The sequence below is a fragment of the Bos javanicus genome, chromosome 11 (assembly GCF_032452875.1).
Source record: "Bos javanicus breed banteng chromosome 11, ARS-OSU_banteng_1.0, whole genome shotgun sequence".
Classification (NCBI taxonomy): Eukaryota; Metazoa; Chordata; class Mammalia; order Artiodactyla; family Bovidae; genus Bos; species Bos javanicus.
The window spans coordinates 7,908,026-7,933,989 of NC_083878.1; positions in this window are offsets into that span (position 1 = coordinate 7,908,026).

Below are 25,964 nucleotides of genomic sequence, written 5' to 3' on the forward strand. Positions count from 1 at the left end.
TGGCCAGATCAAAGTATATGGGATAGGACGCACATTAAAAGATCAATAACAGGGTTTCCCTGGTGGTTCAGTGGTAAAAAATCTGCCTGCTAAGGCAGAGGACACGGGTTCGATCTCTGGTTCTGGAAGATCCCACATGCTGTGGAGTAACTAAGTCCATGGGCCAAAACTATTGAACCTGTGCTATAGAGCCCAGAAGCCGCAACTGCTACAGCCTGCAGGCCTAGAGCCCTGTGCTCCACAACGAGAGAAGCCGCTGCACCGCAACTAGAGAGTAGCCTCTGCTCGCTGCAATGAGAGAGAAGTCCGCAGCAAGGAAGACCTGGCACAGCTAAAAATAAGTAAATTCAATTATATGTGTGTGTATATGTATATATATATATATATATATATATATATATATATATAATCAATACCAATTAAGGCAGCATTGTAAGGTGACAAATGAGTGTGAGAGTGAAAGTCGCTCAGTCGTGTCTGACTCTTTGGACCCCATGGACTAGACAGTCCATGGAATTCTCCAGGCCAGAATACTGGAGTGGGTAGCCTTTCCCTTCTGCAGGGGATCTTCTCAATCCAGGAATTGAACTGGGGTCTCCTGCATTGCAGGCGGATTCTTTACCAATTGAGCTATCAGGGAAGCCCATAAATGAGTGTAAGAGACAATAAATACTGTCACCAACAGGAGGGATCATTATGGACTTGGGCTGCCAGGGAAGCTGGTATTAGACTGGGGACCTGAGAAAAGATGAGAGCTGGATGTGAGGAACCTCCGGGCATTCCCTTTCCAGATGATTCTGTCCAGACAGCAATGTCTCCAGTAGGGGCCTACTATACTATTTAGTTGAGGCTTTCCTGGTGGCTCAGAGGTTAAAGCATCTGCCTGTAATGTGGGAGACCTGGGTTTGATCCCTGAGTCAGGAAGATCCCCTGGAGGAGGAAATGGCAACCCACTCCAGTATTCTTGCCTGGAGAATCCCATGGATGGAGGAGCCTGGTGGGCTACAGTCCATGGGGTCACAAAGAGTCAGACACAACTGAGCGACTTCACTTTCACTTTCACTTATACTATTTAGTTAGTGTTAGTCAATCAGTCGTGTCTGACTCTTTGTGACCCTATGGACTGTAGTCCGCCAGGCTCCTCTGTCCACGGAATGCTCCAGGCAAAAATTCTGGACTGGGCTGCCATTCCCTTCTCCAGGGTATCTTCCTGACCCAGGGATCAAACCTGGGTCTGCCACATGCAGGCAAATTCTTTACTGTCTGAGTCACCATGGAAGCCCCTGTTATTTCAGTTCAGTTCAGTCACTCAGTCATGTCTGACTCTTTGCAACCCCATGAATCACAGCACGCCAGGCCTCCCTGTCCATCACCAACTCCTGGAGTTCACTCAGACTCATGTCCATCAAGTTGGTGATGCCATCCAGCCATCTCATCCTCTGTCATCCCCTTTTCCTCCTGCCCCCAATCCCTCCCAGCATCAGAGTCTTTTCCAATGAGTCAACTCTTCACATGAGGTGGCCAAAGTACTGGAGTTTCAGCTTTAGCATCATTCCTTCCAAAGAAATCCCAGGGCTGATCTCCTTCAGAATGGACTGGTTGCATCTCCTTGCAGTCCAAGAGGCTCTCAAGAGTCTTCTCCAACACTACAGTTCAAAAGCATCAATTCTTCAGCGCTCAGCTTTCTTCATAGTCCAACTCTCAGATCCATAATGACCACAGGAAAAACCATAGCCTTGACTAGACAGATCTTTGTTGGCAAAGTAATGTCTATGCTTTTTAATATGCTGTCTAGGTTGGTCATAACTTTCCTTCCAAGGAGTAAGCGTCTTTTAATTTCATGGCTGCAATCACCATCTGCAGTGATTTTGGAGCCCCCCAAAATTAAGTCTGACACTCTTTCCACTGTCTCCCCATCTATTTCCCATAAAGTGATGGGACCGGATGCCATGATCTTCGTTTTCTGAATGTTGAGCTTTAAGCCAACTTTTTCACTCTCCACTTTCACTTTCATCAAGAGGCTTTTGAATTCCTCTTCACTTTCTGCCATAAGGGTGGTCTCATCTGCATATCTGAGGTTATTGATATTTCTCCCAGTAATCTTGATTCCAGCTTGTGCTTCTTCCAGCCCAGCGTTTCTCATGATGTACTCTGCATATAAGTTAAATAAGCAGGGTGACAATATACAGCCTTGATGTACTCCTTTTCCTATTTGGAACCAGTCTGTTGTTCCATGTCCAGTTCTAACTGTTGCTTCCTGACCTGCATATAGGTTTCTCAAGAGGCAGGTTAGGTGGTCTGGTATTCCCATCTCTTTCAGAATTTTCCACAGTTTATTGTGATCCACACAGTCAAAGGCTTTGGCATAGTCAATAAAGCAGAAATAGATGTTTTTCTGGAACTCTCTTGCTTTTTCCATGATCCAGTGGATGTTGGCAATTTGATCTCTGGTTCCTCTGCCTTTTCTAAAAAACCCACTAATAGTATGAAAAGACAAAATGATAGGATACTGAAAGAGGAACTCCCTAGGTCAGTAGGTGCCCAATATGCTACTGGAGATCAGTGGAGAAATAACTCCAGAAAGAATGAAGGGATGGAGCCAAAGTGAAAACAATACCCAGTTGTGGATGTGACTGGTGATAGAAGCAAGGTCTGATGCTGTAAAGAGCAATATTGCATAGGAACCTGGAATGTTAGGTCCATGAATCAAGGCAAATTGGAAGTGGTCAAACAGGAGATGGCAAGAGTGAATGTCGAAATTCTAGAAATCAGCGAGCTAAAATGGACTGGAATGGGTGAATTTAACCCAGATGACCATTATATCTACTACTGTGGGCAGGAATCCCTCAGAAGAAATGGAGTAGCCATCACGGTCAACAAAAGAGTCCGAAATGCAGTACTTGGATGCAATCTCAAAAACGACAGAATGATCTCTGTTCATTTCCAAGGCAAAACATTCAATATCATGGTAATCCAAATCTATGCCCCAACTAGTTATGCTGAAGAAGCTGAAGTTGAACGGTTCTATGAAGACCTACAAGACCTTTTAGAACTAACACCCAAAAAAGATGTCCTTTTCATTCTAGGGGACTGGAATGCAAAAGTAGAAAGTCAAGAAACACCTGGAGTAACAGGCAAATTTGGCCTTGGAATATGGAATGAAGCAGGGTAAAGGCTCATAGAGATTTGCCAAGAGAACGCACTGGTCATAGCAAACACCTTCTTCCAACAACACAAGAGAAGACTCTACACGTGGACATCACCAGATGGTCAACACCGAAATCAGATTGATTATATTCTTTGCAGCCAAAGATGGAGAAGCTCTATACAGTCAGCAAAAACAAGACCAGGAGCTGACTGTGGCTCAGACCATGAACTCCTTATTGCCAAATTCAGACTTAAATTGAAGAAAGTAGGGAAAGCCACTAGACCATTCAGGTATGACCTAAATCAAATCCCTTATGATTATACAGTGGAAGGGAGAAATCAGTTTAAAGGACTAGATCTGATAGATAAAGTGCCTGATAAACTATGGACAGAGGTTCATGACACTGTACAGGAGACAGGGATCAAGACCATCCCCATGGAAAAGAAATGCAAAAAAGCAAAATGACTGTCTGGGGAGGCCTTACAAATAGCTGTGAAAAGAAGAGAAGCAAAAATCAAAGGAGAAAAGGAAAGATATAAGCATCTGAATGCAGAGTTCCAAAGAACAGCAAGAAGAGATAAGAAAGCTTTCCCCAGTGATCAATGCAAAGAAATAGAGGAAAACAACAGAATGGGAAAGACTAGAGATCTCTTCAAGGAAATTAGAGATACCAAAAGAACATTTCATGCAAAGATGGGCTTGATAAAGGACAGAAATGGTATGGACCTAACAGAAGCAGAAGATATTAAGAAGAGGTGGCAAGAATACACAGAAAACTGTACAAAAAGGAGCTTCACGACCAAGATAATCATGATGGTGTTATCACTCACCTAGAGCCAAACATCCTGGAATGTGAAGTCCAGTGGGCCTTAGAAAGCATCACTACGAACAAAGCTAGTGGAGGTGATGGAATTCCAGTTGAGCTATTTCAAATCCTGAAAGATGATGCTGTGAAAGTGCTGCACTCAATATGCCAGCAAATTTGGACAACTCAGCAGTGGCCACAGGACTGGAAAAGGTCAGTTTTCATTCCAATCCCAAAGAAAGGCAGTGCCAAAGAATGCTCAAACTACCTGTTATTTAGTGCAAGTAAATATTCGACTGGTGGGAGAGTTATTACTATTATTAATAATGATAAGACTACTTGAAGCCACAGCTGATTTAACTCAACCATTTGGCATAGTGGCATGGCTTTATTAGACAATTGATAATTTCAGGGTTTTATTCACAGGCACAATCATAAGAAAAACAAGGAGAAGACGGTCCCCCAGTTGTGTTCAAATGCACAGACTTTACCTTTTGAGAACATAATTGAGGATGGGAGTCACAGAGAAAAGATCATTAAGACTTACAAAGAAAGAAAGAAGGGAAAACAGCCCTTCCTGGTTTGTGCCAGTGCAAGCCAGGAGGAAGGTAGACTTCCTGGAGCTGGAGACCATGCCCAACCCAAGAGGGTGGAAACAGGAGGGTCCTCAGAGGCAGCAGACATCTGGGCAAGGAAATAAAAACAACAAGGGGGCACAGAGAAGTTGGGAGAAAGCTGCAAGGAAAGTCTCTTCCACTGAAACATTAGGCAAACATAGCAAAAACAGCTGCTGGCAGGGGTCCCTGTCTCTTCCCACTCACCCCAGAAATAGAATGTCCCCATCCAGGATCTCGAAGAATCTACAAATCCACCCCCTTAGTGAAGCATGGGTTAGCATCCCAGTCAATTCCTGCCTGCGTTCTCTGAAGCCAAGCAGGGGTGAAACTGGGCGGAGGTGCGATTTGGGTGCGCCTCGGCCACTAATTCCAGAAACAATCAGAGTGTGAAGGGATGGAGGGCATCAGGATGTTTGCAAAAGCAAAGACATGTCAGCGCCACGTTGCCAGCAGAATCTGAGCATCGATTTAGCAAAATCTTTCTTCAGAGAAGCAAACAGCTCGGTGGGTTTAGCTAAACATAAATAGACAATTAGAGATATCAAAGGTGAACATCGATCAATCTTCAACAAAAATAAATAGATATTTTTAAGAACTTCCTAGGAAGTAGAGCAAAGAGGGAGTAAAATCACTGTCTTAGGGGGTCCTGATACAAGGACAGATGGAGAGCTGATCTTTCTATCTTGAGTCTTGATCTTTATCTGTTTATCATGTATGTATGCATGTATCTATCATCTATCTGGCCATCCATCTATCTTGCAAAAATTTTTTTAAATTTATTTTCAGTTGAAGGATCATTGCTTTACAATGCTGGTTTCTGCCGTACAACAATGTGAATCAGTCTTAAGTATACATGTATGTCCTTGCTCTTGAGCCTCCTCCTCACTCTGCCATCCTACCCCTCTAGGTTGTCACAGAGCACCAGGTTGAATTCCATACAGCAGCCTCCCACTAGCTATTTTATATATAGAAATGTGTATGTTTCAATGCTACTCTTTCAATACAGGGTAAAGTAAGGTAAATAAAAAGAGGAAAACGCATATTGTATGTTAGTGCATATATATGGAATCTAGAAAATAGTACAGATGAACCGATTTGCAGGGCGGGAATAGAGACCCAAATATAGAAATCAGACCTGTGGACACAGCGGAGGAAGGAGAGGGTGAGACAAACGAGAGCAGCATCCATCTTGCTAATTTTCTAGTTTTTCCTAAGATATCAGCCATACACCTTTACAGGCAGACTCTATTCCATCCTGGATTTTCTTACAGAACCTACCTTAGTACAGGGGAGCATGTATTGAATTAACACATAAGTAAAAGCATTCCTGATAAGGCCTGGTGAAGACATGATTAAGACAGACTTAGAAAGGTTTATCAGATGGTTTTCTTTCTTGATATCCCAAATACCAATGCAAGATACGAGAGAGTTCATTCAACCCTTCAAACCTGCAAGGTCCAATTAGGTTTCTATAGAGAACTCAGATTGTTTGGTAGAGCCAAAATTTCATTACATTTATAACATTTATTTCAAAACATAATATACATATTCTAGATGAAAAATGATGCACTGGAGGAATTTAAGATGTTTAAGAGGTTAAGAAACCTTTAAGATGTTTTAGGTGTTTAAGAGGATGAAAGAAGGAAGAAAAGGAAGAAAGCAAGGCAAGAGGGAGGGAGGGAGGGAAGAGATTGGGAGGAGAGAGAATAAATGTGCAAAGTCCATTTAAAAAGGTGCAGAAGGGGACTTCCTCAGTGGTCCAGTGGTTAAGACTCCACATTTTTTACTGCAGGGGTCACAGGTTCGATTCCAAGATCCCATATGCTATGGAGTACGGCAAAAAATGTGCAAAATATGTGGTTCTAGCAGACACCCAAAATGAATTGATTAGTAAATTAAATTCAGCTCTACGTTTTCAAAACTTATGGCAAAAAAGGAACTAGATCATGAAATAGTTGTTTTATTACATTTAACAAATATTAGATACTTTATTTTCGTATATTGTACTTATTATGTTTAGAAGCACTTCTTCTGTCTTCAACACATAGTTTATTCATGGTGCTAAAGATAACTGAACACAGATATTCACATTCCACTTGAGTAAGTCTCTGCTTTTGTATGATGAATATAATGTAAGTCAGTCTCTAGAGGCTTCTGAATTGACTTATCATATCGGTGATACCTTGTTATTAAAGACAACTTAGATTAAGATAAAATACCACTTGATGCTGAAAGGTAAGCTGATCAACTAATTACTTGACAAGTTTCAAAAGAGATTCCTAGAAAACAAATAGAATGAACACTTTTGAAATTGAAATATAATTATAAAGTAATGAAGATTATGTAGCAGAGTGATCCTGGAGTATTGACATTAAACAGTCAACCACGTGCCTGGGAGATGGTGTGAATTTCCGCAGGCAAAATGCTTTCTCAGGTCTTTCTAGGATGGCTTTGGTGGGCTAGACAGGATTTTGCTGTCTAAGGGAGCCATGGGCATTGAACACAACCTGCTCAGCAGTCAGAGTGACGATTTAAGCACAGTCAGCTTGTGACTGTTCTGTCAGTTGACTGATGTCCGTAAGGCAGGAAAGAAGGAAGAATCTTATTCTCTACATATGCAGGGCAATGTTCTTCCCCCAAGAAGCTAATGTCATACTGCTGCTGCTACTGCTAAGTCGCTTCAGTCATGTCCAACTCTGTGCAACCCTAGCGATGGCAGACCACCAAGCTCCTCCATCCCTGGGATTCTCCAGGCAAGAACACTGGAGTGGGTTGCCATTTCCTTCTCCAATGCATGAAAGTGAAAAGTGAAAGTGAAGTCGCTCAGTTGTGTCCGACTCCTAGCAACCCCATGGACTGCAGCCTACCAGGCTCCTCCATCCATGGGATTTTCCAGGCAAGAGTACTGGAGTGGGGTACCATTGCATACAGGTCAATTAATCTCTCTATCCTGGAGGAGGAAATGGCAACACGCTGAGTATTCCTGCCTGAAAAATCCCATACACAGAGGAGCCTGGCGGGCTGCAGTCCAGGGGTCAAAAAGAGTCAACAATCTCTCTACAACTTCAATTTCTACTTTAGTTTGTCATCTGAAAATGTGAAAGATAATTTCTATCTCATTTATCCATTCACTGGACTCATACTGCTGAAAGAACTAACAGACACAAGCTCCTTGCCCTTAATCTAGTACAGGAGACAGATAAGAAACAAGTAAGGATGGGCAGGAGGAGAATGGGGTGGCAGAGGATGAGGTGGCTGGATGGCATCACCGCTCAATGGACGTGAGTTTGAGCAAACTCTAGGAGATAGTGAAGGACAGGGAAGCCTGGGGTGCTGCTGCCCATGGGGTCGCAACGAATTGTACAGGACTGAGCAACTGAACAACAGCAAAGGAGGCAGTATGTCCAGTAGTGATGGTCTCTGTGAATCCACATACAGCATGTCGGTACGGGACCCCACACCCTAGGAGGCAGGTGGTTAGTATGTTAAGGGTCCTTAGGGAGGACCTTATATGAAAGAGAGTATTTGAGCAGAGAGCAGGGGACGCATGGCTTCTAGAGAGAAATGGTTACAGTCTGAGGAAACAGTAGCTACAAAAGCCCTGAGGTGGGGGCTTCCTCACTTGTTGGAGAAAGAATGAGGACACCATACCCAGGAGGAGACCAGTGAGAGGAAGTATGGCAGGGGATGAAATTGGAGAGGCATGAGGAAGCCATTGCTAAAAGGACGCTGGTGAGTTCCCATTGCAGCAGAACAGAGTAGCCTGTATGTCTCCTTTTCACAAATAAAAATGCTGGACAAGACATTCCAAACAAGCAAGAAGATCCTGAAAGATGATGCCTGGAGAAGGGAATGGCAACCCACTCCACTATTCTTGCCTGGGAAATCCCACGGACAGAGGAGCCTGGCGGGATACAGTCCATAGGGTAGCAACGAGTTAGACATGATTGAGGGACTAACATTTTCACTTTTCATGAAGAACCCAAAAACAGTCCCACAAAAATATGGCCAAAAGATATTTTCAAAGGTGTGTCAACAAACAAGGGAAGGACAATGCTTTGGACTGAACTGCACATACCCTTCTCTTGAAATTTTTTATGATGAAGTCCCATTCTCCAGACAGAGGGAACAAAAAGAGGAATTTTCGGAGTGAGGATAGAGTACTGTTCCAAGTACCAATCTATTTTTCTAATTGGAAAACTCTTAATAACACTGGCTTCACTGGGGGACATTTGCTATGCTGTAGAAACTATGCAAAGTGCTTTACATGGACTTCTGTGTTTAATCTTTAAATCAAATTTGTGAAATAAAGTCTATTATTTTGATTTGACCACCGGCAGGAGAAGGCAATGGCACCCCACTCCAGTACTCTTGCCTGGAAAATCCCATGGATGGAGGAGCCTCAAAGGCCGCAGTCCATGGGGTCGCTGAGGGTTGGACACGACTGAGCGACTTCACTTTCACTTTTCACTTTCATGCATTGGAGAAGGAAATGGCAACCCACTCCAGTGTTCTTGCCTGGAGAATCCCAGGGACAGGGGAGCCTGGTGGGCTGCCGTCTATGGGGTCGCACAGAGTCGGACACGACTGAAGCGACTTAGCAGCAGCAGCAGCAGCAGGTAAACTGAGTCCTAGAGGGTCTAAATAGCTTTGTTTCCTATGACCAGGCTAATACTTGAAAGAGCAAGTACTCAGTAACTATGAAGCCAGCATGAACACCAGCCTATTTTGTATTGTGACTTCAGCATCACCCCAGGCTCTCTCCCTGGTCCCCATGTCCTAGTGAAATGGAGCTGGACCCCATGGTCCTTGCCCACGCCCCACATCCTATGCCTGCCTTTTGTCTGTGGGAAACTTGAGTCAAAGAATAAAGAGAAATAATCAGAGAAATGAGAAAATGCAGACACAAAGGAAAACAGTCAGAGGAGACCAAATAATAATAATGTAGTCATTAAGCACAGTCAAGGACATTTAGTTCCATGTCAGGGGCTATAGATAATGTTCACAGCCATATCCTGTGAGCTGTCTTACAGAGACTGAAACCCCCACCAGGTGGAAGAAGTTAACCACGTGATAACCAGACTGTAGCTGTGACATAAGCTGCCCAAAATACCAAGGACTGGTCCCAAAGACACGGAAACACACTGACCCTGGAACTGAAGACTAACTGTACTTAAAACAGCCGAGATGACCAATTTGAAGATGACTGTCAGAGCTGACTGTGCTGTTCTTCGCATAGCCCCCTCCCTTAGCCTCTAAGAGTTCCTGCCCCACTGGTTGTCAGTGGGGGTAGAAATGGGCCTTTGCCCTTCTCCAAGGTTGCCAGCACCTGAAATAAAGCAGACTTCCCTATCCACCAACCTGGCCTCTTTGTTGACTTCTGGGCAGTGAGCACCCAGATCCCACGTTAGGTAACGCTAGGACAGACTTCCTCTTCCTTGACATGTCTTTTGATTGCTCATTTCTATTGCATTGCTCATGTCAGTGTCTACCTGAACAGGCTTCCTTCCAGCCCTTTTCTAGCCAGTTTTCCTCATGAGTGGCCTGGTGTGGGTTCCTCCTTATGGAGTATGCTCTCTGCATCCTGCTGGGCTCACATATTCGTCCCCACCTGGATGAGTTGTGACTTCTTATAACTGATTGGAAACAAATATTTTGTGCACGTTTGATTACCAGGCACATTCACTTCAACAGAAGTCCTCAAAATCATCTGTGAACTTTAAGGACATGTTGGTAAACCCATCTTGACTCATGTTCCCCTATCCAGAAAACTCTCTGGAACTTTCTGAGTGAATAAGTAAGGCACTGATGACAATCCATCCTCTCCAATTCCTTTGCTTTCATGTGATAATTGACAGGCAAATCAGTACACCTTCACTGCAGCTAATGAAGATTATTCTAGAACTCACAGGACACTAACAGGAAAAGAATGATTCAGACCTTGGTGGTGTTGGCATGTGTATCTCTTAGGTCTCAATGATGAAAATAAAATAAGCAGAGAAAAAGGGAAAGAATTAAGTGTAGTGGACTCAGAATCTCATATGTATATGTGTGTGTGTGTATATATATATATATGTGTGTGTGTGTGTGTGTGTGTGTGTGTGTATAGGTTTCCCAGGTGGCGCTAGTTGTAAAGAACCTGCCTGCCAATGCAGGAGAAGTAAGAAATGCCGGTTCATTTCCTGGGTTGGGAAGGTCCCCTGGAGGAGGGCATGGGAACCCACTCCAGTATTCTTACTTGGAGATTCCTGTGGACAGAGGAGCCCGGCAGGCAACAGTCCATATTTGCACAGATTCAGACATGACTGAAGTGATTTAGCATGTATACACACACACACACATATGTATGAAAGTGTTTATTTATTGGGCCAAGATCCAAAATATGAACTAAGTTAGGTACCATCAGCCACTTCTAACAGCTGCCTGCAAGCTGCAAAGGCTTCACAGATGAGAAATATCATTGTACACACCTTTTCAGAGAGTCCCTTATCATAGGGGTAGGTGGTAGAATGGGTATTCAATAATTCTGTCAATTTCATTCCCATGTTAAAAGATTAAAAAAAAAAAGGAACAAAGTTAATTCAGGGAGAGCTATCATGAGACACGGAGAAACCACTGCAATGGGATTTTACAGTATGAGAGAGAAAAATGCAATTCTGAACACAAGGAAAAGTGGGAACTTGTACCTAAGGAGCAGGGCATGTGTATGTGTGTGGGGGGGCATCAGTGGGTGGAAAATCATTGGGAAGAAACACCCAGGGGAAAAGGAGGGATTCTGGCTAAATCGGATGGTGGAGCAGATACCTGATCAAATGTTAGGATGGCCAGAGAGCAAAGATGGGAGATTCTGGTAAACTGACTAAGAAGGATTCTTGCTAAACTTCAACAGCACACAGATGGCCATGGAAGCCCCCCAAACAGGGCCTCTGAGAAGAGAGTTCAGAAGCCCATGAGTAGAGTTTGGTCAAGCAGAGAATCTTTGATGCATAGAATCCAAGAGAATTTCAGAGACAAACAGTCCTGAGGTCCCCCAGGACCCTGTATTTTAGCTGGTGTGTCTGTGAACACACTTCTTTATCCACACCTGCATCTTCATCTGGATCAAAGCCACAGCCCGTTCACACAGGGAGACCAGGCACCCCCAATGAGCTTGTGCATCTGCCCACTGGAGATGAGATCCATCTGTGAGATGGATTTGGGTGAGATCCATCTGGGTGCCACTGAGCACCTTTCAGGGGAAACATGTTCATGGAAAAACAAAATGAACTCAGTCCTGTTTCCCTTCTCCTCCTAACAGTCTGTGGCAATTTCCTCAGCTGGTGTGCCTCTGAGCATGAATGACGAGGGAGACAAATGATTCTCTTCAATGGCTATTTCATGTGAGAACAATTCAATTCTGGAACTTCCTGCCGAAACTGTGCGCTGTTGCTGCATCATCTGCCATAGCCGTTCACCTCTTCCACAAAGTGTCTTCCACTGAGCCTTTAGAAGCGACTTCACTCCGGAATTGTCTGCCTTCCGTCACTAAAGCACAGGTAACTGTTATCTGAGATGTACTTATCCACACACCAGTCACATGGTTTAAATACAATGCAAAGACAAATACAGAGTATTACACTCCAGACTGATGAAGATTGTAATGGAAAAATCGTGTAAAGAAAGCGGCACACCTGGTTTGCTGATAGAAAGCCAGAAGTGGGAAGGAATCTTCTAGTAAAAAAAACTGATACCTAATAATTGCTCTGGGTGTTATGGGAATATGCACCAGAGTCTCCTTTCTTCTTTAATTTGAAACAGCAACGTTTGTGTATGATAGTTAAACCATTTGTTGAGAATAGATAAACTAATACTGGTGAGACAGAACTAGTTGTATTTTAATATATAATTAATTTAAGAATAAGCTTTCCAGGTGACTCTGCCTGTCAAAGCAGGAGATGCGGGAGACGTGGGTTCAATCCCTGGGTTAGAAAGATCTTCTGGAGAAGAAAAATGGCAAGCCACTCCAGTATTATTGCCTGGAGAGTCCCACGGACAGAAAAGCCTGGCGAGCTACAGTTCATAAGGTTGTAAAGAGTTGGACATGACTGAAGAGACTTAGCACATACGCATGTGTCCAATAACACATAAATGCTCTGTGTGTGATTTCTCTGTATAAACTTATGATTTGTCTCTGGATTCTGTGATGGACGGCCTCAGGTCATTCCCATCTAACTACTTTTTCTTTATATGAATTTAAATCTTTTCTCTGAATGCAATAGGATATTCTAAGGCGTAATTATAGACAAGGTGGGCCCAGTTGCCTTCCCTCAAAAGAACTTGCAGGCATAATTTATTAAGGGTTTCATGTCAATGTAGAGTGAGCCATGTTCTCAGAACAATTCTCCAGTAGGATTACTGAGGGAATGATGGAGATTTTTCTATACTTTCAACTTCTGTTGTTAATAAAATATCTATTAATAAATTCCCACCTTTGCAGAAAGAAACAGTTTACAGTGAGGCACAATTTCTGAGACCTTTATTTTAGAACCTGGGAAAGCCCAATGTTGCTTTAACTCTCTGCTGTCTTTTGTTTTTCTTGTGCTCATTCAGTTCTTGTCAGACACAAAAGCTGTACTTCCTTCTGTGTGTAATATTGCATATAGCGGTGGGGGAGTTTGTAACCTGGGTACCAGACTGTTCTGATTTCAGGAACTATTGTTTAATGTAGTCAGTGGCCTGGCAAATAGAGCTGAGAATTTATCTTAAGGGTGAGAAGAATAGCTCACAAAACAGCACTAACATGATCAACATTTAGCACTATTACCTAAAAAAACCCCCAAAACTATAGCTATCTGGTGAAAAATATTGGTGATAACATATCACATAGTAAGTGTAACCTTTAAGTGCTGTGTGATATTTCTCTTGAGTTTAAAAGACGTTGAATTTCTTACAGAATGTCTGAAAAGGTTAAAGTCTTTCTCAGGAAGAATAGTTGACAATGTAGACTTTTTTTTTTAAGCATATTACCTGAAGTTGGTGATGGTAATCACTATAAAGAATTGGATCACCACTTTTCCTAACTGAATTCAACAAGCATACTTCCCTGGTAGCTCAGCTGATAAAGAATCTGCCTGCAGTGCAGGAGATCCTGGTTGGATTCCTGGGTTGGAAAGATCTCCTGGAGAAGAAATAGGCTACCGACTCCAGTATTCATGGTCTTCTCTGGTGGCTCAGACACTAAAGAATCTGCCTGCAGTGAGGGAGACCTGTGTTCAATCCCTGGATTGGGAAGATCCCCTGGAAGAGGGCATGGCAAGCTACTCCAGTATTCTTGCCTGCAGAATCACCATGGACAGAGGAACCTGTACAGTCCATGGGGTCGCAAAGAATCAGACGTGACTGAGCGACTAAGCACACAGCTCACATACATACTAAGCACACAGCTCACAGCTCACATTTTAAAACTGTGATCTCAATATCTTAGTTTTAAATAAGAATAGTTGAAGATATAATATTGTATATATTCAAGAATTGAGTATAAAATACAAAAGCATCACCATCAATATTGCTAGCACTAAAATTGAGAAGAAAAAAATGATTTAACTCTTTTTAGAATGAGCCAGGAGTTTCCAAGTATAAAACTGTTAGTCACTCAGTCATGTCCAACTCTTTGCAACCCCATGGACTCTAGACCGCCAGGCTCCTCTGTCCATGAAATTCTCCAGGCAAGAATATTGGAATACATAGCCATTCCCTTCTCCAAGGAATCTTCCTGTGCCAGGGATCAAACCCGGATCTTCTGCATTGCAGGCAGATTCTTTACCATCTGAGCCACCAGGAAACAAAGGTTAACTTTCTAGTAAATGAATAATATAAAAAAAAATCACTGATACTTTGAGAAAAAAGGAAATGAACCACTAATGTTGTTCACTCTTTTTTAAAAAAAAAAAACACTTTTTATTTTGTGTTGGGGTATAGCCAATTAACAATGCTGTGATAGTTTCAGATGAACACACTGTTCTCTCTTGATCTAAACAATATCATTTGTTCCAGTGTATGCTCATCATCTTACTGGTTTTAAACCATATTCCTGCAGCTTCTAGGACTCCCTTCTCCCCTCACCTAAACATCTAAGCGTCATGACACTTGTGTTGGGTTTTACTTACATAGGAAAAGAAAAATCAGAAACATGGTACAGACACATGAACACACATTCATTTGCTTTATGTCACATTATTAAAAGCAATTTTCTAAGTGTTTCAGCCTAACACATAATCTTAGTGCATTTTTAAAAAATAAAGCCTTTCAAATATATATGGTCAGCGTTACTCACACTGACTAATGGAAGGCCATTATCTCCCTTGCAGGCATACACAATTGCAAAAGCATCTGCCCCTGGCCAAAGAACCTACATCCTAACGTCTGGAATTGTGCGGTGCCCCCTTCCTGGTGCTATTCAGCTTGCATCTCTGTAACTCCCTTATTCTTCCCACCCCTTCAGCCCTACATAACTTAGCAAGCACCGTGTTCCCCTTCATCAGATAATATTACACGCCATTCTCTGCTGAATGCAGCCTTGACCCATCTCGAGATCCTTCGCTTCTATTTTCTGGCAGCTTCATCCAAATGAGCCTGTTATTATTCATCCCATTGCCAGCATTCCTTCTGTGTCAGCCAAGGCTCTGTCTCTAGCCTTTTCCCCTCTACACTTTCAAGAAGCCAACCAGCTTGCAATTCTCTCTATGAAGTCAATGGAAACTGCACACTCATAGCAGCTGTTGGGGGCGCAGAGTGACAGAAGAAATCAGTCAAGAATGGATGAGCACATTATCAATAATATCAGCGTGTTAGGACCTCCGCTCGGCTAAGTGGTTTGCAAGAGCCTACTTAAAATGATTAGTTAGAAAAAAAAAAAAAAGCTGTAGACTTAGCTTCTGCACACTCAGCTTTCTAAATTGATTATTATTATTTCATACATAGAGAAGAAGGAAGAAAGACAATTCTCTCCTAGGGAACAGCGGAATATGAGTAAGATGTTCCGGTAAGCTTAAACTGCTGTCACGTTGATTTGTACATTTTGCAGCAGCTGAACGCTAATGCTTAAAAATGGTCTCACTCACAAAGAGCTTCGCCAACCCACTCCAGTATTCTTGCCTGGAGAATCCCATGGACTGAGTAGCCTGGCAGGCTAAAGTCCATAGGATATCAAGGTGTGAAAGGAGACTCAAGCGACGCAGCACGTACGTACGCACGCACGCCCAGCATAGACTCAATAAGACCAACTTTCACCGTACAGCTAAACAACTCTTTCCCGAGAACTCTCTGGCTCTTGGAGTAGTGGGTTCTGACACCAGATCCATGCTGTTAACCTCTGTTCAGGTTCTTGATTTCAGATCCGGAAGTGAAGTGAAGTCGCTCAGTCGTGTCTGACACTTTGTGACCCCACAGACTGTAGCCTACCAGCCTCCTCCGTCCATGGGATTCTCCAGGCAAGAGTACTGGAGTGGGTTGCCATTTCCTTCTCCAGGGGATCTTCCTGACTCAGGGACCAAACCCTGATCTCCCTCATTGCAGGCAGACGCTTTACCGTCTGAGTCACCAAGAAGCCCAGAGCTGGTAGTTAAGAGCCTGGAAACCTGGACACTTAAGTGCACACCTGGTTCCACTATTTGCTAACTGAGTCACTAAGAACAGCTTCTTTCTTTTCAGTGCCCCTCCATTACCCCATCTTTCTTTAAAGTATTTCTTTCTTTCTTTGGCTACAGCGAGTCTTAGCTGTGGCACACAGGATTTTCTTTCCTGCTACAGGTGAGGTCTTTAGTTGAGGCATATGGGATCTAGTTCCTTGACCAGGGATTGTACCTGGGCCGCCTGCATTGGGAGCATGGAGTCTTAACCACTGGACTGCCAGGGAAGCCCTGAACTAAAGTTTTTTGAAAAACAGGAAAAGAAGCTAAGCTCTGAATTTATTCACTGTCTTCTATGAATAAACTGGGTTGTATTATCATCTGAATTAGGTGTTCTCTTTGAGAACAAACTTTGAGAACGAACTTCAAATATATAAATAATTAAAAAAAAAAGAGAGACTCGTAGTGAAAGTTTGTAAAATTCAGACCCTATCCCCGAGATGTTTAATGATACCCTTGCAAGTCCTGGAAGCAGTAAGAATAAAATCATGCTTGACTCACCTGTTCCCTTTCTTTCTATTTATACCCACCTCTGTGATCAGTGCTGACTCAGCAGTAAAGAACCAGCCTGCCAGTGCAGGAGATGCAGGAGACATGGGTTCAATCCCTGGGTTGGGGAGATCCCCTGGAGGAGGAAATGGCAACCCACGCCAGTATTCTTGCTTGGAAAATTCCACATACAGAGGAGCCTGGTGGGCTGCAGTCCAGGGGGTCACAAAAGAATTGGACATGACTGAGTGACGAAACAACTGGGCTGAGTACACATTTGCCTTCTGGCTTTCAGGCTTGGTTTGGTTTCTTATTTCTGACTAGTGGAATTTAAGATCTGGTCAGTAACTAATAGGAAAGAAAGTGTATATATTTTCATGGGAAACTCCCACATTTTTTTCTTACATACTGTTTATTTAATTCCTTCTACTTTTGCATTTTCCAGTTTACCAACTTCAAGCGCAAATGGGTTCTGAGGTGCCTCATTAAATTTTGGACTTTAAACCTCTGTCATTACTCTCCACGCATATACACAACAGTGTATCCAGAAAGCATATTCCATAGTAATATGTGATGTAATTAAAGTACTTTCTGGTTCTTTACCTTAAAATACTGTTTGGTTCTTTGTGTCCTTGGAGTGACTTGGAGCTGAGTCAGGAGGGGAGGCATCCGATTAGCTCAAATATCTTCTCAACAATGTTGTCCAGGGCTTCCCTGGTGGCTCAGTGTTAAGAATCTGCCTGCCAATGCAGAAGACATGGGTTTGATCCCTGGAACAAGATTTCCACATGCTGCCATGCTGCTTCTTCTGGCCTGGGATTAGGACAAAATGCCTGGAGCTGCAGCAGCCACCTTGACCCTCAGATAGCCGTAGTGATGGTAAAGATTTGGTCATCATTGCCAGTCCCATTGCCAAGTCTTTCTTTCCCAGCAGATCAGGAATACTGAGTAGGAAACACTTCTAAGAATTGAACAGTGGGTAAAGATGTTGAAATCTTGACCTAAGACTTTGTAAAGGATGCTAGGTTCACATAGGAAGTTTCTATTTCCCCCTAACCACAAACCTAAATACATGCATGCTATTTTATAACATTTTTAAACATGTTTTACAGTGAAATCTTGACTTAAGACTTTGTAAAGAATGCTAGGTTCACATAGGAAGTTTCTATTTCCCCCTAACCACAAACCTAAATACATGCATGCTATTTTACAACATTTTTAAACATGTTTTACAGCCAACCACTATCATTTGCTTTTAATACCAGGGATTAGAAATTTTCAGTTTCATTAGTAGATACAATGATAACCACTAATGGCTTTTTAATAAGCACTGTTCTATATATTATCACATTTAATTATTGTAATACTCTCATAGAGTAGGCATTATTATCTCTATTCTATAGATCAGGAGACTGAGATTAAAGGGAATAAAGTGATTTGCCAAGTGTATTCAGTTTGTATTTATTAATAGTTTGTCATTACTGGAGCCAGGACCTAAACACAGAGACTTAATGTTTCTGACCCAAACCTAAGGCGTTAACTATAATCTTGTGTTGACTTCCACAGATTGACAAGCCTGTGCATTATCTTATTTAGCATTTTCTGGCCTTAAATTCTCAGAATATTAATGTTTCTGTAAACGCCACCTTTTTTACTTTTGAGTCTAGTGCATGCATGCTAAATTGTCTCAGTTGTGTCCAACTCTTTGAGCGCCATGGACTGTAGCCCACCAGGCTCCTCTGTCCATGAGATTCTCCAGGCAAGAACACTGGGGTGGGTTGCCATGCCCTCTCCAGGGGATCTTCCTGACACAGGGATCAAACCCAAGTCTTTGAATGTCTTGTGTCTCCTGCATTAACAGACAGATCCTTTACATCTAGTACACATGTGTAAAATAAAAACTTTTTCATTCATTTATTCTAGAGCAAGAATATATCCTCCACTGGTCTTCATCTCTCCCCGAAGTGAGTGAAACATGGCCCCATATTATAAAAAACGCTGTATTCACTGGTTTTTGGCAACATCTCTAAATCGTTCCCTCTCTCTTGCATTCTGTTCAGCTTGTAGATACTGTTTTTTTTTTTTTTTTTGGCTGAATCAACATGTGAACCTCATTTTGTAGGATTTGTTAAAAATATAATTAAAATGTTGTATAAAGGTTTAGGCCAAATTGGCCTGGATCCTAGAACACACTCTAAGCAAAACCTCAAGGAATATATGTTCATAGAAAAGGTTTGCTCCCTGGGATTCCCTCCGGCTTGCTTTAACCTGGTATTTTGCTTATTCTGCTATGAAATTCCTCAGAGGAGTGAAACAGTAGCTTGCCTCATTAAGGCTCATCATTTACAAGATGTTGACAAATGTTGGCATTTATCCTGTTAACAAAATAAATGTGAGAAAAATGACCATTTGGCATAGAGAGTTCCATGCAAAATGCAGGCATGGCTGAGAATGAGGATGATCTGTTGGGGTGTCTTAAGCAGCATCGTTCAAGGCCACAGATTGGAATAAATATGTTTTGGAAATAGTAATTATTTCTTCTTTGCCCCACAAATATAATTTTTCATTCTTGTTGGCAGTGGGCAGACAGAGTAGTTCAAGACGTAATCAAACTTAGAACCCAAGAGAAACAACCCTATAAATATTGTTTGCTGACATTTTTCAACTCAAACAAGTTTTACATTTTTTCCCTTTTGGAAGAAAGTTATTATTTTTGCTTACTTTTTCTTAACACTTTGTTATGCTTTTCATACTGTGTGTAGCTATCTTAAGGGCTTCCCAGGTGGTTCAGTAGTAAAGAATCTGCCTGCTGCAGAGGACTTGCAGATTCGATCCCTGGGTTGGGAAGACCCCTTGCAGAAGGAAATAGCAACCCACTCCAGTGTTCTTTCCTGGGAAATCTCATGTACAGAGCAGCCTGGTGGGCTACAGTCCATGGGGTCACAAAGAGTCAGACGCAACCGAGCACGCACACACGGCTATCTGACAATTACACTTTTTTTGGTTCCATATTATACAGATTTAATCTTAAAAGTAAATAGAAAAAGAAAGGAGGTATATCAAGTACACATTCTAAACATCCAGGTTGAGTTTTTTATGGAAAGAATTTTATCTCTATTAATGAAAATATGTTGAGAATTTAATTTATTCAGTTTAATAGATTTTGAACTTGACACTAAGTTTCTAGATATGTGTATATACATTCGCGCACATACACAGATTTATATCAGGGTGGACAGTAGCTGCCCTTGATCTCCAGGAGCTGGCCTGGTAGTACTCAGAGCCATGCCTTGGCGTTCTCCTGTGGAACAGAAAGAGTTTTACAGAACATCTGCATCAGACAAGATCACTCTGTGGTAGATTAAGACAAAACCAAGATCACTGCCCAATTATGTCAGAACATCAACATCGTCTTAAATGCTCTCTGAAAAGTGAAAGTTGCTCAGTTGTGTCCCACTCTTTGTGACCCCGTGGACTATACATCCTTGGAATTCTCCAGGCCAGAACACTAGAGTGGGTTGCCTTTCCCTTCTTCTGGGGATCTTCCCAACTCAGGGATGGAACCCAGCTCTCATGCAGGTGAATTCTTTACCAGCTGAGCCACCAGGAAAGCCCAAGAATACTGGAGTGGGTAGCCTATCCCTTCTTCAGCAGATCTTCCTGACCCAGGAATTGAACCAGGATCCCCTGCATTGCAGGTGGATTCTTTACTAGCTGAGCTACCAGAGAAGCACTAAACACTCTCTAAACCACAAAAATGGCCAAACACTCCTCTATTCTGGCTCCTATGAGTGACCACTACTCTTGAACAATTAGATGCAGCTTATCTCAGCTGTACTCTAGTCTACCCTTCTGCTAGGATGCCACCAACGGAGGGGTGAGAAAGCGTGCTTCCTGTTGGATCCTGCACGTCCTCCCTCTGCCATAAGTAATGAACCCAACGTGCCAAATACAATTGTGCCCCTGGTGGTCTTGGGCTGGAGGGATTCTCAGTATATAAACAGTAATGTTGTTTATTCACTTCAGTCATATCCAACTCTTTTGCAGCCCTATGGACTGTAGCCCACCAGACTCCTCTGTCCATGGGATTTCCTGGGCAAGAATACTGGAGAGGGTAGCCATTCCTTCTCTATGGGATCTTCCTGACCCAGGGATTGAACCCAGGTCTCCTGAACTTCCTGCATTGCAGGCAAATTCTTTACCATTGAGCCACTGGACAGTAAGCCCGTGACAGTAATACAATGCATTAGTTAGAAGCACAGGGGATTTCCCTGGTGATTCAATGGGTAAGACTCTGCCCTCTCAATGCAGAGGGCGCAGGTTCGATTCCTGGCGAAAGAACCAAAAGTGAAAGTAATAGTCAGTCAGTCGTGTCTGACTTTTTGCAACCCCATGGACTTATAGCCCACCAGGCTTCTTTGTCCATGAGATTCTCCAGGCAAGAATATTGGAGTGAACTGCCATGCCCTCCTCCAGGGGACCTTCCTGACCCAGGAGTCGAACATGGATATCTTGCATTGCAGGAGGACTCTTTACCATCTGAGCCACCAGGCAAGCACAAATTCTAACTGGTGTGTCATTAAAAAAGAAAAACAGAAACACAGGCTGACTATCACATACTAAATGCCACTTCAGAGTTAAGCATTTATATAAATGCTACTACTTTACATACATTTCTTCAATCATTTTTATAATGCCTCTATGAGCAAGTGTTGGTGTCACCCATTGGCATACAAAGAAATTGAGATGGAAGCAGTTAAAGAATTTAACTGTCCACATTTAAAAGTAATCAAGTCACACTTTGAATCCAGGTTTTCTGACTGCCCCTCCTTTCTGTTTCACCTTTTCTCTTTTGTATTTAAAATTTTAATGATAATGTCATTTACATATAACATTGTGGAAGAGTAAGACACAACACAAATGATGTAATTCATTGATTGCAGTAGAATCACTACCTCAACTTTAGCTAATACTGTTGTCAGGTCATACAGGTAAGTTTTGCTGTGGTCGTGAAGAGACTTTTACGGTTCAGGGTCTTCACTGAAAATGGGGGAGTTGTTCACATCTCTTCCAGCCACTTGATAATGGATCCAGCCTCCCTAGTCTTCCACCCTCTTAAGACTCTAGCCTTGTTTATGATTCTGGAGTTGCTGCCTGAGGGCACCTGTGCTCTGGGCACTTAGGTCCGGGTTTTCTGGAATGAACAGCTGCTCATTGGAGGATCATATGAGTTAAGAAGTCTATGTGTGCTTAGTCGCTCAGTCATGCCCAACTCTTCTGTGACGCCATGGACTGTAGCCCCCCAGCTCCTCCTCCTTCCTTGGGATTTCCCCAGGCAAGAATACTGGAGTGGGTTGCCATTTCCTTCTCCAGGGGATCTTCCTGACCCAGAGATTGAAACTGAATTTCTTGTGTCTCCTGCATTGCAGGAAGATTCTTCACCCCCTGAGCCACTGTGACCCTGATATGGTCCATAGACTGTTCACTGAAGAATATGACAGAAATGTTGTGGGAATTGCATTTCTATGAAATTGATCTTCTGCTCCTCTTCATTCTAGAAGGGGTCTTTTGAGTCAGAGATGAAAGTCTTGGAGAGTTTTTACCTTAGCAAATATTCTCAGTTACATTTCCAGGGGGAGAAGATGAAAATAAATCCAAAACCAACTCTTATATGATTTTAAACAGTCTTAAATGCAGTTTCTTTGAGAATTAACATTTTTGGAAATCCGGCTTTGAGTCCTGTCATCAAACTTTTAACCCAAAGGATTTCAGAGACCCGGGGCTAGAGTAATCCATTCATATCCATGAAGATAAATCTTTAAAAATGATTTGGCTCTTGATTGCATCTTTCTACTGTGAATTTACCTTGTGATGTGTTTGGGTTTTATTTCTGAAAACAATCTTTAAATAAATCTGAGCAGGTAATGCGAAATGATGGAAAGTACATTTCTGATGGCAATGGGGAACTTGGAGCTCCTCATTCTCAGAAAATAGAGGCCTTAGATTTGCACTGGAGAAATGATCTAGTTTTGGAGGTAAGGTGTTTATGAAAATTGATATGTGAATACCTGCAAATCTGAAGCTTTGCAAAATAACGCCACTTTATTTGTATACACTGATATAAATTCCTATTTTCTTTCATATTTTTGTTTGCTCTTGAGAGCTTGCCAGACTCAAATAGAAGACTAGCTAAAATATTAGATCTAACAGTTCCATCATGGGAAAAATTGACAACCATAGTTGCCAGGAAATTCATTTTCTGCCTTTAGTCATGGACAATGAGGTACCTTTCTGTAATCAAATACACACAAACATGAACATCAGATCTTCACACTATTTTCAGAGTTAATGATGCTACTTATTATTACTATTATTTCATACTGATTTTAAAGGTTAAGTTTCTTTTGTGTGTAGATTTAAGGGCTTCTCTGATGGCTCAGATGCTAAAGAATCTGCCTGCAATGTGGGAGACTAGGGTTTGTCCTTGGGTTGGGAAAATCCCTTGGAGAAGGGAATGGTGACTTACTCCAGTATTCTTGCCTGGAGAATCCCATGGACAGAGAAGCCTGGTGGGCTACAGTCCATGGGTCACATAGAGTTGGACATAACCGAGCAACTGACACCATCAATTCAAACTTTTTTCTAAAGACTTCCTGGTAATAAGGACTTGCGTGCTGATAGGAATTATGAAATGGTTCTAGTACACAGCCCTGCCTTCTCAGCTTTCATGTGGTATGAAGAAAAGAAAAACCTGATTACTAATAAAGTAAAATCTGGTGAAAAGATGGTTAGATTTTCTCTTGACAGGTATACTTGTAGAACTTTTCTGTGACCTAAATTTGAACAGGGCTGCATTCTAATGGCTTAGAATGTTCTCCATTAAATATCAGAAAATTCAGTTAATTAACTGGCTCTTGGTGTTAAATGACTTTTTTAAGCCCGAGAGATGAGGGGAATGTGGGATTTGCAGTGCCTTGGCAGTGAACATGAATGATGTTGAACCTAGAGTGTCTGAATATGAACTACCTTGCAGCTGGGTCTCCAGAGGACACACTCGGCAGGCAGACCTGAGAGGAGGAGGTGGGGGTTGATTTTTCATCAATGCCTACATAAACCTTGTTTCCATTTTTAAAATTTTGTATTGGCATATAGTTGATTTACAATGTTGCGTTCATTTCTGCCATACAGCAAAATGAATCAGTTACACATATACCCACTCTTTTTAGGATTCTTTTCTCATGTAAGTCATTACAGAGTATTGAGTAGAGTTCCCTCTGCTGTACAGTAGGTCCTTATTATTTATCTATTTTTTTTTATATGGTGGTGTTCCTTAGTGGTTCAGTCAGTAAAGAATCTGCCTGCATTGCAGGAGACCTGGGTTCGATATCTTGGTCAGGAAGATCTCCTGGACAAGGAAATGGGAACCCACTCCAGTCAGTATTCTTGCCTGGGAAATCCCTTGGACAGAGGAGCTTGGTGGGCTATAGTCCATGGAGTTGCAAGAGTCCACTTGACTTAGCAACTAAACCACCACCACAGTGTGTATTTTGCCTGCATAAATTGTGGTTCCTCTTATCTCTGGCAGCTATACATTTTACTCCATTATTATTTTTTTTTCAAGATATGTTTTCAAAGTAACTGCACATAATTTAATGTTAACATGAAGCATTTTAATGTCAGTTTTCTTTTAATAGAACCTGGATCAATTAAACCATAAAGAAAAGTTGTACTTTTTCAATATGGTCCTTGGTCATGGTTAAATCTTTAATAAAACTATAGGAAACAGCAGAGGATGCAGTAGAGGCATGATTTATTTAAAATTCTTGTCCAGTTATCACAGAGCATATAAAATTTCACTATTAGAGAAATACTTGATTTTGCATTCTAAGAGCTAATTGGCTGGAATGGAATAATGCATTTGAGTTCCAATGATTGCTTTAACCCTTTACACATAGAGATGTTATGACTTTTATTTTATTCCTTTATAGAGAAATAGGTGAAAATTCAAAATCCATTCATCCACAAAGCGTATAAAATGCTTATTCACATTTTTTATGTTAATCTTTATTGTGCAAATTTTCCCTGCATTTATCTAAAAATGTAGCTTACTGGGCTAGGTGTTTCAGATCTATCTAAATCAGGTAAGACTCTACTTGCCAAGCATCTAGAACTGAATTGCCTGCAACTTCCCCACACAGCGTCAGTATCACAAGGGCAGTTGTTACAGAATCAAACTTGGGTCCAGTGGAGCTCAGCTACTGACACCGGCTTGTGGTGAAGGAAAGTACAGCCTGTTTCGTAAAGGTGCCAATGAAGAGGGTCTTCCCTGAGGGCTCTGTGGTAAAGAATCTGCCAGTCAATGCAGAAGACACAGGAGACTAGGGTTCGATCCCTGGGTCAGGAAGATCCAATGGAGGAGGAAATGGCAATGCACTCCAGTATTCTTGCCTGGAGAATCCCATGAACAGAGGAGCCTGGAGGGCTACAGTCCATAGGCTGACAGATTCGGACAGGATTTAGCAACTGAGCATGCAAGCATGTGCATGCCAATAAATGAACAGGTGGAGCATGCTCTAAAACCATGTACTCTTTGGATGGTGTCAGCAGGCATTTTTAAAGGCCAGGTGAGGGAAAGTGGTAGCCAAGTACATGATCAGCTCATGCACAGTTCTCATTGACTGATGGTGAGGTGCCAAGGGTCGGGGCACAGGAGGTAACATGATCAATCCTTGTGCTCTAGGTGACTTGGAATCATTGGAGCACGGGGATCATGTGCTTATGGTCATCAAGTAGCTGCATTCTACTGTTTGGTGGGGTTTTCACATCTGTAAAACATTTCAGGAAATGTGCATCAGATACTACTATCTAGGTACTTCAGAGAGGAGCTGCAGCCGGGGATGCAGGGAAGGGGTTTGCCCTGGGAAGGCCCCCAAATGATCCTGCTTGGTTACAGAGTGGTACCTCTCGGTTTTGTTTCCTGATACATCCCTGTAGGTGCTACAATAGTCCTTGCCCTGCAGGGGACCATAGGTTTTAAAAATGATTATTATTTAGCATGGTTTCTAAATATTATTATTTACCACAGTCTCTAAGTTTGCCACAATTATGAACCCTCCAAGCATCACACTTCTCTGAGATTAATTAGCAAATCAACTTCCTTCAATGATAGCACATGAAATGGGTTGGAAAGGGCACTTCCTCCCATAAAATCCTTTTTTAAAAAAACACTAAACCCTTCT